The sequence below is a fragment of the Equus quagga genome, chromosome 15 (assembly GCF_021613505.1).
Source record: "Equus quagga isolate Etosha38 chromosome 15, UCLA_HA_Equagga_1.0, whole genome shotgun sequence".
NCBI lineage: Eukaryota > Metazoa > Chordata > Mammalia > Perissodactyla > Equidae > Equus > Equus quagga.
In genome coordinates this window covers 88,905,707-88,915,858 of record NC_060281.1, presented here as the reverse complement: position 1 = coordinate 88,915,858, position 10,152 = coordinate 88,905,707, and the positions used below count along the sequence as shown (strand labels likewise).

Genomic DNA, 10,152 nt, shown 5'->3' with positions numbered 1-10,152 from the left:
TGAGGCAAAGGAATCTGCATGTCTAACAGCTCCCAGGGGAGCCTGTGCTGCTGGTCCTCCAAGGACCACACTTTGAGTGGCTTCACTGCTGCTGACCTGCTCCTCACAGCTCAGGTGAGAGTCACCACAGGAAGGCGTGGTCTGTGAAGCACAGAGACCAACTCTCCCTCCCACCAAGAATCCATGGGATCTTGGCCCTGGACTCACTTCTGCCCACATTTCTCCCTCTCCTCATGCTTGGAGGATCATTTTGTCCTGACTCAGCCTGTGTAAGCATCTGGGACCTCCTGGACATATGGTTGCCATCTCCTGTACTGGAGCAGCAATGATATTGGGGTTTATAACTATGTCATTTTGTAGCAACAGTTCCTGGCACAGCCCCACATGACTGAGGAATGAGGTCAACAATCAAACTTCACGGAACTCAGACTCCAAATCTGGCAGCACAGTCTGAGTATCTTTTACCACCAGCCCAGCCATAAGCCTGATTATTATTGTTGTTCCTATATGGGTTGGGGTTGGAGGCTCTTACTGTTTCTTAGTGCCCAGGAAGTGAGATCAAACCCATTCTGGGAAAGGTTTCCCATTCACATTTGGGAAGCCCTACTCCTCCCCTTCCCCCTTTTCTGTTATCAGCTCCTCTAGAGTGAGGCATTATCTAGGTTTCAGGCTGAAGAAATAAGGTCCGTCTTCTCCCCTACTTCACGGCAAATTGTGTCTTTGGGAGCATCCGCTCATTGAGGCCACTTGGGAACAAAAGCTCAGTCCCTGCCTGTGGTCTGTGTGATCAGACAACACATGATCTGCTCAGGAGAGTCAGGTATAGATGATGTCCAGATGGCTCAGAGTCCAGTTTGAAACAGTGCAGGGGGCTGCCTTCAGATCCTGCCTCTAGTTACTGTTTTCCATCCCATCCTGGGGTGGGGGCCTCTCTGAGCTCTTCAGATCTACCTTTTCTCATTACCAGGGAGAGGAGTGTGAGGACAGGAGACCCTTGTCTGACTTGTCTTTTACCTGAGGAAGTAGATCCTGGGGGGATCTTCTATCCCATGTCGGGTCAGGCTACGGCCACAACCTGCAGCCTTGGAGCTCTGAAGGTGCCATGGGTCCTACCATCAAAGTTCCCTTGTTCATCTTCATGAATCCTTTTCTCTGCCTCATAGTTTATTCCGGTCCTTTGTCCCTCATTGATACTCCCATGGGTACTGACTCTTACTAGATTAACATCCAGTTACCCTTTTTCATTCTGTATAAAGGTCCTATCTTTGGGGAGGCCATCCACGAATTAAAAACCAAGTGAGATGCTTTTGCTGAATATTCTCACTGGACCCTGTATTTCTCTTTTTGCAGCCCTTCGCACATGCTATATCTCATTTATACGTTTGTCATTGTTAGACTCAGTTCCGGGAAAGAGAGATTGTGCACATGGCCCAACAAGGCCGTGACTCTGAATATTTACAGTCATGGTTATAACTCACATGAGAAACTACAGAATGTTCTTGTGGGACAAGATAAGGCTCTGGAGAAGGAAAGCATTGATCCTCACTACAATACTGGATGGAGCATGCATGGGGATGGAGGGGTCTTAGGTTACAGGAGAGACTGTGCTGCCTGGGGACTTGAGACAGGCTCCTGGGAGGAGAATGGACACTTTAGGGGAGGGAAGCATGTGGTAGGAGGCGCATCCCAGTGGGTTGTGATCATAGAGACAAAGCAGCTGGAAAGAGCCCAGCCCTGCTGCCGAGTCCCTGAGAGCAGAGTTCTAGTGGTGACTGAGTTAGTTTACTAGAGTGGCTGTCACAGAGCACCACACACAGGGTACTGACAATAGAGGTTTACTGTATCACAGTTCTGGGGTTAAAAGTCTGAGATCAAGGTGTTTTCTTCTGGGCTGTGAAGGAGAATCTACTCCATGCCTCGCTTCTAACTTTTGGTGGTTTTCTAGCAATTGTTGGTGTTTCTTACTTGTAGATTCTGTCTCCATCTTCACACGACGTTCTCCCTTGTGATTGTCTCTAAATTTCCCCTTTTTATAAGGACACTCAGAAGTCTTTGACAAGTCAGGAGAATAGAAAGATACTTTTCAATTGGGAAATGATTTTTCAGCCTGTTATCAACCTTGCTGAGTAAATTGTAGGAGAAATTTTTGGAAATTTAACTTTGAATAATAGATGAGTAATTGAATGCATCTTAAATAAGTGTCAGTCAAATTGATTGGATTATGGGTCCACCTCACTTGAGTATGATCTTATCTTTACAAACGTATGCAGCAATCTTATTCCCAAATGAAGCCCCATTCAGAGTTACTGGGACTAGAATATCAATATATGAAATGGGATTGGGGGGGCACAATTCAACTCATAACAGTGTTTCTGCTATGGTTGGGACCTCCCTCCCCTTGGGGGGCTCTGCCATTTGGAGATGCAATGCCAAGCTCTCAGGGATTCAGATGGGGTATAACTGACAGCCCAGAAAGACCCCTGACCCTCCCCTAAATGATACATCTCTGTATCTGAATGTCCAGACACTTTGAATGTCCTTTTCTCTGACATAACCAGAATGAGCAAATCTCTGACAGAGGACAATGTCCTGCTGATGTATGCTCCTCTGTTGTTTGTCATTGGGAGCAGAGTGAGCATCCCCACCTCTGTCTACGGGGATTCCAACACCTGATGATCTGAGCACTCTTCAGAAGAGATTCAGGAAAGAGGGAGCATCTGAATGCAGAAGAGACAGTGGTGACAGGAGGGCCCAGGAGGGCTGGGATGAGGGAGGAGGAGGATATGAGGCATGGTGTGGGGCAAGCAGGGAGGGACCTGACAGGTCAAGCTCTGAGGTCAGTCTCCTGGATTGGAATCTTGACTCATCACTGTCTGGAGGACATTGGGGAAATCATTTAACCTCACGATGATGGCTCCTTCCTCATCAGACGGGAGGAGAGGGTGACCTTAATCAGAGAGCTGGTGGTGGGTTATTGTGATGTCTGGTGGAGATGGGGCATGCAAACTCTCATCAATTTTCTGGCATCTTTTGAGAGCTCAGAAGTAGTCATTCTGCCAAACTAGTTGTACATGTAGGATGTTATTCAATCTGGGAACATCAGGAGGCACTGTGGGTCTTGGTTTGGGGACCCCAGTAGGTCCAAGTCCCCTGGGCTGTGCACCAGTGCAAATGACATGACTGATGCTTCCTTTGCAGGCACTGCTATTGTGTAGAATCAATTCCCCAGTCTGAAACCGATGGCTGGCCCTTCTTCTGACTTCAGGAAATTACCAAAAGGAAGTCCTTAGGCTCAGGGCTCAGACAAGAGCTCGGATATAGGGAATGGAGACTAGATGTGAATTCAATGCTCCTCCCTTTTGGAGCTGCAAGAAGAGAGGATGAGACTGGAGCTTGGAGAGGCCAGTCCAGCCAGGCAGCCTCAGGGCAGAGCTCCTGGAATCCCCCATCATGGACTGAGTTTCCTTCTACTTTCTGCCCCTCATTTTCTCCACAGGTCAGAGCATCCCTGGGTACTCAGCAGTCTCTCTCCCCAACATTTCTCTCCAAGCACAGACCCCAGGGACATCTGTCCCATCTCACATAATTCAGCATCCTTCTGGTATTTCCTGTTTCCAGGTCTCTGTGTCCTGCCTGTGCTGACTCAGCCCACATCTGCATCTGCCTCCCTGGGAGCCTCAGCCAAGCTCACCTGCAGCCTGAACAGTGAGCACAGCACCCACTCCGTTCACTGTATCAACAGAGACCAGGGAAGGCCCCTGGGTATGTGATAATGGTTGACACAAATTGAAGCAACAGAAAGCGGGTCGGTGTCCCCGACCACTTCTTAGGCTGTAGCTTTGGGGCTGGCCACTACTTAACCATCTCCAACATACAGTCTGAGGACGAGGCTGAGTATCACTGTGGTGAGATCCATGCAATTTATGGATAAGACAGGTAGGCCACAGTGACACTGACAAAAGGGATGTGTGGTCAAAACCTCGCCCTCCCTCTTCCCCAGAGGGACTCAGAATGAACTGCTCCCTATCCCTCTCCAGGACCCTGAAACCTTCCGCTCTTCTCCTTGCAAACCCTATCATTGTGTACCTCGTCCCCATGATACTTCCAAGAAGACACTGATTCAGGGAAAAATTTGGATCATTGACAATCTGACACCTTTTTCTTCCACCACAGACCTGTAGGGACAATGCTGAGAGAGATCAGAACAGCCCAGACAGGAAAATGACCATGAGTGAGTGTCTGGAATGAGATGACTATGTCCCCAGGAAACTTCAGTCCCTGTGGTTCCAGCATGGGGCTCTGGTTAGGGAAGAGACACGGATCTTGGGGTTCCATTGTGGTGACCCTGGAAGTGACCTGTAACTAATGTCTTGACTCAGGGGAGCAACAATGTATAGCAGGACTCTTGTCAAGGTTGAGGGCTCAACAGGAAGCACTTGACTCTCAGGGGAGGCAGGACAGAGATACATGAACCCCATGGTGCGTGTAGAGCTGGGGTCCAGGAGGGAAGTGGGGGGTGTGTTAGGAGGTCTGTGGCAGGACCAATGGGAACACAGCTGTTCTTCTCCAACTGTGGTAGATTCTCAGATTTTGGTGCCAGAAGGCTCCACATTTTTCCCAAAGGACTTTTCTAGGGACACACCAGGACCAGGTTCACTAGACAGCATCAGGGCGTGTGGGAAAGGGGACACTGATGTGGAAAATATTGTGCCTCCTCTGAGTCTCAGCCTGGTGGGTTATTCACCCTAAATATATTTGGGAGGGGGGTGGTTTCCTGGACTTGTTGATTTCCTCAATACCTTTTCTGGCATCTGAAAAACAAGCATATTTCACACACACCCATATGTTTCTGTCAACATGGAGCAGCCATATTGACAAAGTAACCCTGATCCCGGGGCCATGACCTGAGCAGGGTCAGGTTGGATTTCAGGGCTGGACCCAGAATATCAGGGTGGTCCACCATGTCTGAGCTCTGAGATGGAAGATCCAGGAGCTTCCTGTGGCCTGGATAACTCCCAAGGGTGCCAGAGGGGAGGCTGGTCTCCCAGGGTGGGAGTGGACAGGGTACAGGAGGAGGACAAGAGGGGGACATCAGGAATCAGGCCTGCGGTGACATATGTCAGGTCTGTGGTTAGCTGAGTCACAGAGGTCACAGGGCCATCTCTATCCTCCCCATCTCAGTAAAGGTTTGATCTCTACAAGTATTTGCACTGAATTTGTAACCAACAAGGCCTCCCATGGGTCCCTGCAGTGGGGAGTCTCCTTCACCGCTTACACTATAGGAAAGGGAGTCGGGAGGACTTTAGGGAAATATATCCAAACTCAGTGTGGACACCACCACATCCATGCCCACCTGGGTCTTTTGGGGCTAGCAACATGGAGGAAGGTCAGCAGTAGCCTCTGATGGAGAATCAGAGGGACAGTGTTCTAGAAATGACGACAGTGAGTGAAAAAGGGAGGCAGATAAAGACCATCCCCTGCTGTGCTGAGATGATGACCAAGCAGTGAGGGCACTGCCACTACAAAGCCTTGTCAGAGAGGGACCAAGGGCCATTAGAGGGTATTTCTTATGGTCAGGTTTAGGACAGGTCAGGGTCTCCTCAGGGGCCACTGTCAGCTCTTGGTCTGTGAAAGTAACTAAAAAACAGTGTGAAGGATCAGTGTCCCTTCCTGGCTTGTTACACATCTGTGCACTTGGCCTCACAGAAGTCAGGTGATCTTGAGACCAGAAGTAACCATTTATGCCAAAAATACTTGTTTCTGTGGCCTTAGCAGAGTCTCAAGAATGGGCATCATGTTTTATCTTTGTAACACTTGGGGAATCTCTAAAGCCTGAGAGGCTACTGACAATTCAGCCCTGGGAGGAGCTGAAACAGGTCACAGGACCTGCACGTGGAGGCATGTTGGAGCTGCTGTGGCTGTGAGTGCGATGGGGGAGGCCAGGCAGGTGGGCTGGAGTGAGAGTGTGCTGGAGGAGGAGTCCTTTCTCTCTGGCTCATCCTGCATCTCCCACTCTTTGTCTCGTCTCTGTCTCTCTGGATTCCTCCCATTAGTCATATTCTATTTAATTCTTCCAGGATATCTTTATCCTATCATGTTCCTTTTATATGCACTCTTTTCTCCTTGTCTTTTCCTGTCCATATTGCCTATGTATATGTATGTCTTTATTCCTTAATGGTCATAGCACCAAAACTAATGGCATTGGGTCTGTCCTAGGTGTCCTGTGTGACAAGCAAAATTCCAGCCCCTTCCCTGCAGGATGGGGTCCTCATTCTCCAGATTCTGAAGTGCTGACAGCTTCATCTCCAGGACCTGCTTCTGCGGAAGGATCGGAACCAGTGAACCCTGGGCCACTGAAGCAGAACGTGCAAACTTAACTGCTGTGCCACCAGGCTGGCCCCTGGATTTGAGATTTTGTATATACTCTACATGCTCGCCATTCATTGAATATGTGGTTTGAAGACATTTTCTGTCTGTTACTTGTTTTTTTGTCCTCTTTAGAAAGTTTTACAAAGCAAAAGATATTAATTTTAATGAGATTCGAAGTATTAATCTTCCTTTACAAGTTGTGCTTCAAGTATCATCAAAGAATTCTTGCCAAGCCCCAGATCCCGAGAGATTGTCTTATATTTTATCTAAAATGTAAAAAAAACCAGTTGCCTGAGGGATACATGAGCACTTTCTCTGCATCAGATCATGAATTTCTGCCTCTCATACAACAGCATGATCACAGTCCCTGCAAGCTCCTGCTTCTCCCCAAGCACAGAGAGGAAGCCCAGGGCACAGACTGAGGTGTGTGCATGTGCTAGGGGCAGGGGCCAGCACTTTCTCACTCAACACCAGAGAGAGCTCTGAGTGCTCAGGGACAGGCCTTGGGAACAGGACCCACTTTCACAGCCTGCTTTAAGATCAGCCCTTTTCTGCTCAGCAGGGAGACAATCAACAAGGCCACAAAAAGGAAGGAAGTGTATTTGCATTTCTTCAGAGAATAAGAGAGGCCCTGAGGCACATCCCCAGCTGTAGACTCATAGTCAGAGCTCTGGGACATCTTCACCATGGCCTGGACCCCTCTCCTGCTGCCCCTCCTCACTCCCTGCACAGGTCTGTCCCTCAGGCCTCAGCCCCCAAAGAAACCAGGGAGCAGCCTGGCTCTGACCTTCAACTCTGCAAAGGGGAAGTGCAGGGTGTGTGGGAATCTGGGAATGAGACCCTCATCCTCACACTCACCTCTGCTCTCCTCTCTGGTAGGTTCAGTGGTCTCTTCTGAGGTGACTCAGCCACCTACAATGTCCGTGTCCTTGGGACAGATGGCCAAGATCACCTGCCAGGGAGGCAACTTTGGAAGTTATTATGCTAGCTAGTACGAGCAGAAGTCAGGCCAGGCCCCTGTGCTAGTCATCTATGAGAATAACAAGTGGGCCTCAGGAATCCCTGACCGATTCTCTGGCTCCTACTCAGGGAACACAGCCACCTTGACCATCAGTGGGGCCCAGGCCAAAGATAAGGCTGACTATTACTGTCACTCTTGGGACAGCAGTGGTAATGCTCACAGTGAGCAGGTCCTGCCAGGTCACCCACATCTGAAATTGCCAGGCTGAATCTTCAGAGGGCTGATCTGGACTGTTTTTAGGGCTGAAAAGCAGGCAGAGGAAGGAATACAGTCATATGTCACTTAAAGACACGGATACGTTCTGAGAAATGAGTCCTTAGATAATTTTGTCCTCATGCACACATCATACATTGTACTTACATGAACCTGGGTGATATAGCCTAATGCACACTTAGGCTATATCTGACTAATCGTATAGGAACACCATCATACACGCAGTCCGACATTGACCAAAACATTATTGTGCAGCACATGACTGAAATAAAGATTAGAGTGGAAATTAAGGAAAGAGATAGGAAAAACATTAGAGAATATCAACAAATTTAGAAGTAGGTTCTTTGAAAACATCAACAATATTGACAAAGCTTTAGCTACACAGATCATTGAAAAAATAGCAAATTCCTAAAATTAGGAAGTAGAGTGGAGCCAGTACTACTGATATTACAGAAATAAAACAGGACTTTAAGGTGGTGAGGGCATACTATGAACAACTGCATGCCAAAAAAAAATTGATGAAATAGATAAATTCCTGGAAAGAAACAAGTTAAGGAAACTGACTCAAGAAGAAATAGAAAATGCAGTGAAAACTGCAACAACTAAAGAGATTAATCGTTAATCAAAAACTACCCACAAAGAAAGACCTAGACATACATGGCTCCATTGGTGAATTCCACCAATAATTTAAGGAAGAATTAATACCAGTTATTCACAAGCTCTTCCAGAAAATATTAGAGGGAAGAATACTTAACACCACACTCTATGAGGCCACTGTTGCCCTGATGCCAAAACCTAGTGAAGACTTCACAAGAAAACAATAGATCGATAACACTTATGCATAAAACACAAAAAGTCTATGTAAAATACTAGAAAAACAAACCTAGCAGCATATATAAAGGAATACACACTATGACTATGCATTGTTTATAGCAGATGTGTAAGACTTTAACACCTGGGAATCAGTTAATAGAATGTACCATATTAATAGAACAAGATAAAAGTCATGATCTTTTCAATCGTCACAATGTTTTCCTTCAGCAGACACTGCTTCTGGTTGTGTTTCTAGTCCTATTACAGCATCAAACAGGTGAGATTGGAGGTGCAGCGATAGGATGGGGGTGTTATTCCATGCAAAGAATCTGGATGTGCTGTAACCAGCTGTGAGGACTCTTGTTAGTGCCAAAGGGTCCATTCCAGCGCCTAGCCACCCTTTGGAAAGCAGAGCGGATCCCTTCCTAGTGTTTCTGCACCATCCTCTCACCTTCAGGCGCTATATCAGACAATGCTCTTCTGCTATTAATAGTTTTCATGGCCAATGTTTTCAAAAGTGGGTGGCCAGTTCTTTCTTCCTAAACTGTGAAGATATTGAGGATAAATGATAAAGGGGTGTATTTCCGTGTTTCTGAATGTTCTATGTTGAGAGGCCACTTCCTAGACACATGATAGGGACATAGAATGACAGGATGACTAGGATTCAGGCATTGGTGAGGAGAAGGGTGACAGGGTAGGTTTCAGTCAGAGAGAAAACACATAGAAACTAGAAGACAGAAGATAGCATGATGTGTGAGAAAGTAGGAAAGTCCAGATCAACTGGGGCTGAGTGAGATCAAGGAAAGGGCAGGAACCACCTGTTTCTGTCTGGACATCCCACTGGGATATCACATCCACACACTATTCATGTGGCTTGTGAAAGAGCCTATTCTTAAACATTTCCCCATGTCACAGCAAGGCCTAGAATCTAAATCAAGCTCACTTGATGAGGGCAGGACAGTTAAGCCCCAAGACCCAAGAGGTCCAGGAAGGACTTAGGGAGACAAGTCTGAGGAAGTGAGTGTTTCCACGGTGACTTAGACCAGAGTTTCTGAGACATCACTGAGCACACAGTCCCTGGGGGTCCCCATAAGACCCAGATGCAGCTGCAGCAGGTCAGGGTGGGGCCCAGGAATCTGAATGTCTAACAGGTCCCAGGAGATCCTGTGCTGTTGGTCCTCCAAGGATCACACTTTGAGTGGCTTCACTCCCGCTCATCTGCTACTCACAGCTCAGGTGAGTCACCAGAAAGGCACAGTCTGTGAAGCACAAGGGACCTGCTCTCCCTCCCTCCCGGGGATCATGGGGTCTTGATACTACACTCGGCTCTGTCCACATTTCTCCCTCCCACCAGGTTTGGGGGCCCATTCTGTCCTGATTCAGGCTCCCTCGTTATCTGGGGCTCTTGAAGAGATTGTCAAACTCCTGTGCTGAAGCAGCAGGGGCATTGGGGGTTATAATGGTGTCTCCTGGTCAACAGCTCCTGACACAGACTCACATGGCTGAGTGATGGGGTCACAAATCAATCTCACAGACTTGAAACTCCAAATATGACAGCTCAGCCCCTCTGAGCATCTGTTGGCTCCAATCCAGCCATGAGGCTGATTATTATTGCTGTTCTTATGCAGGCTAGGAAAGGAGGGTTTATTCCCACTGTTTCTTAGTGATTAGGAAGTGAGGTATAAAAACCTGGGCTGGCCCTACTCCCCTCCTTCCCCCTGTTCTGTAGTCAGCTC

General features: G+C 47.8%; 1 pseudogene; it reads left to right on the top strand.

Moving 5' to 3' along the window:
* The first annotated feature begins 7,055 nt into the window (after positions 1 to 7,055).
* On the top strand, positions 7,056 to 9,825 carry LOC124227173 (immunoglobulin lambda variable 3-19-like; annotated as a pseudogene).
* The last annotated feature ends 327 nt before the right edge of the window (positions 9,826 to 10,152 follow it).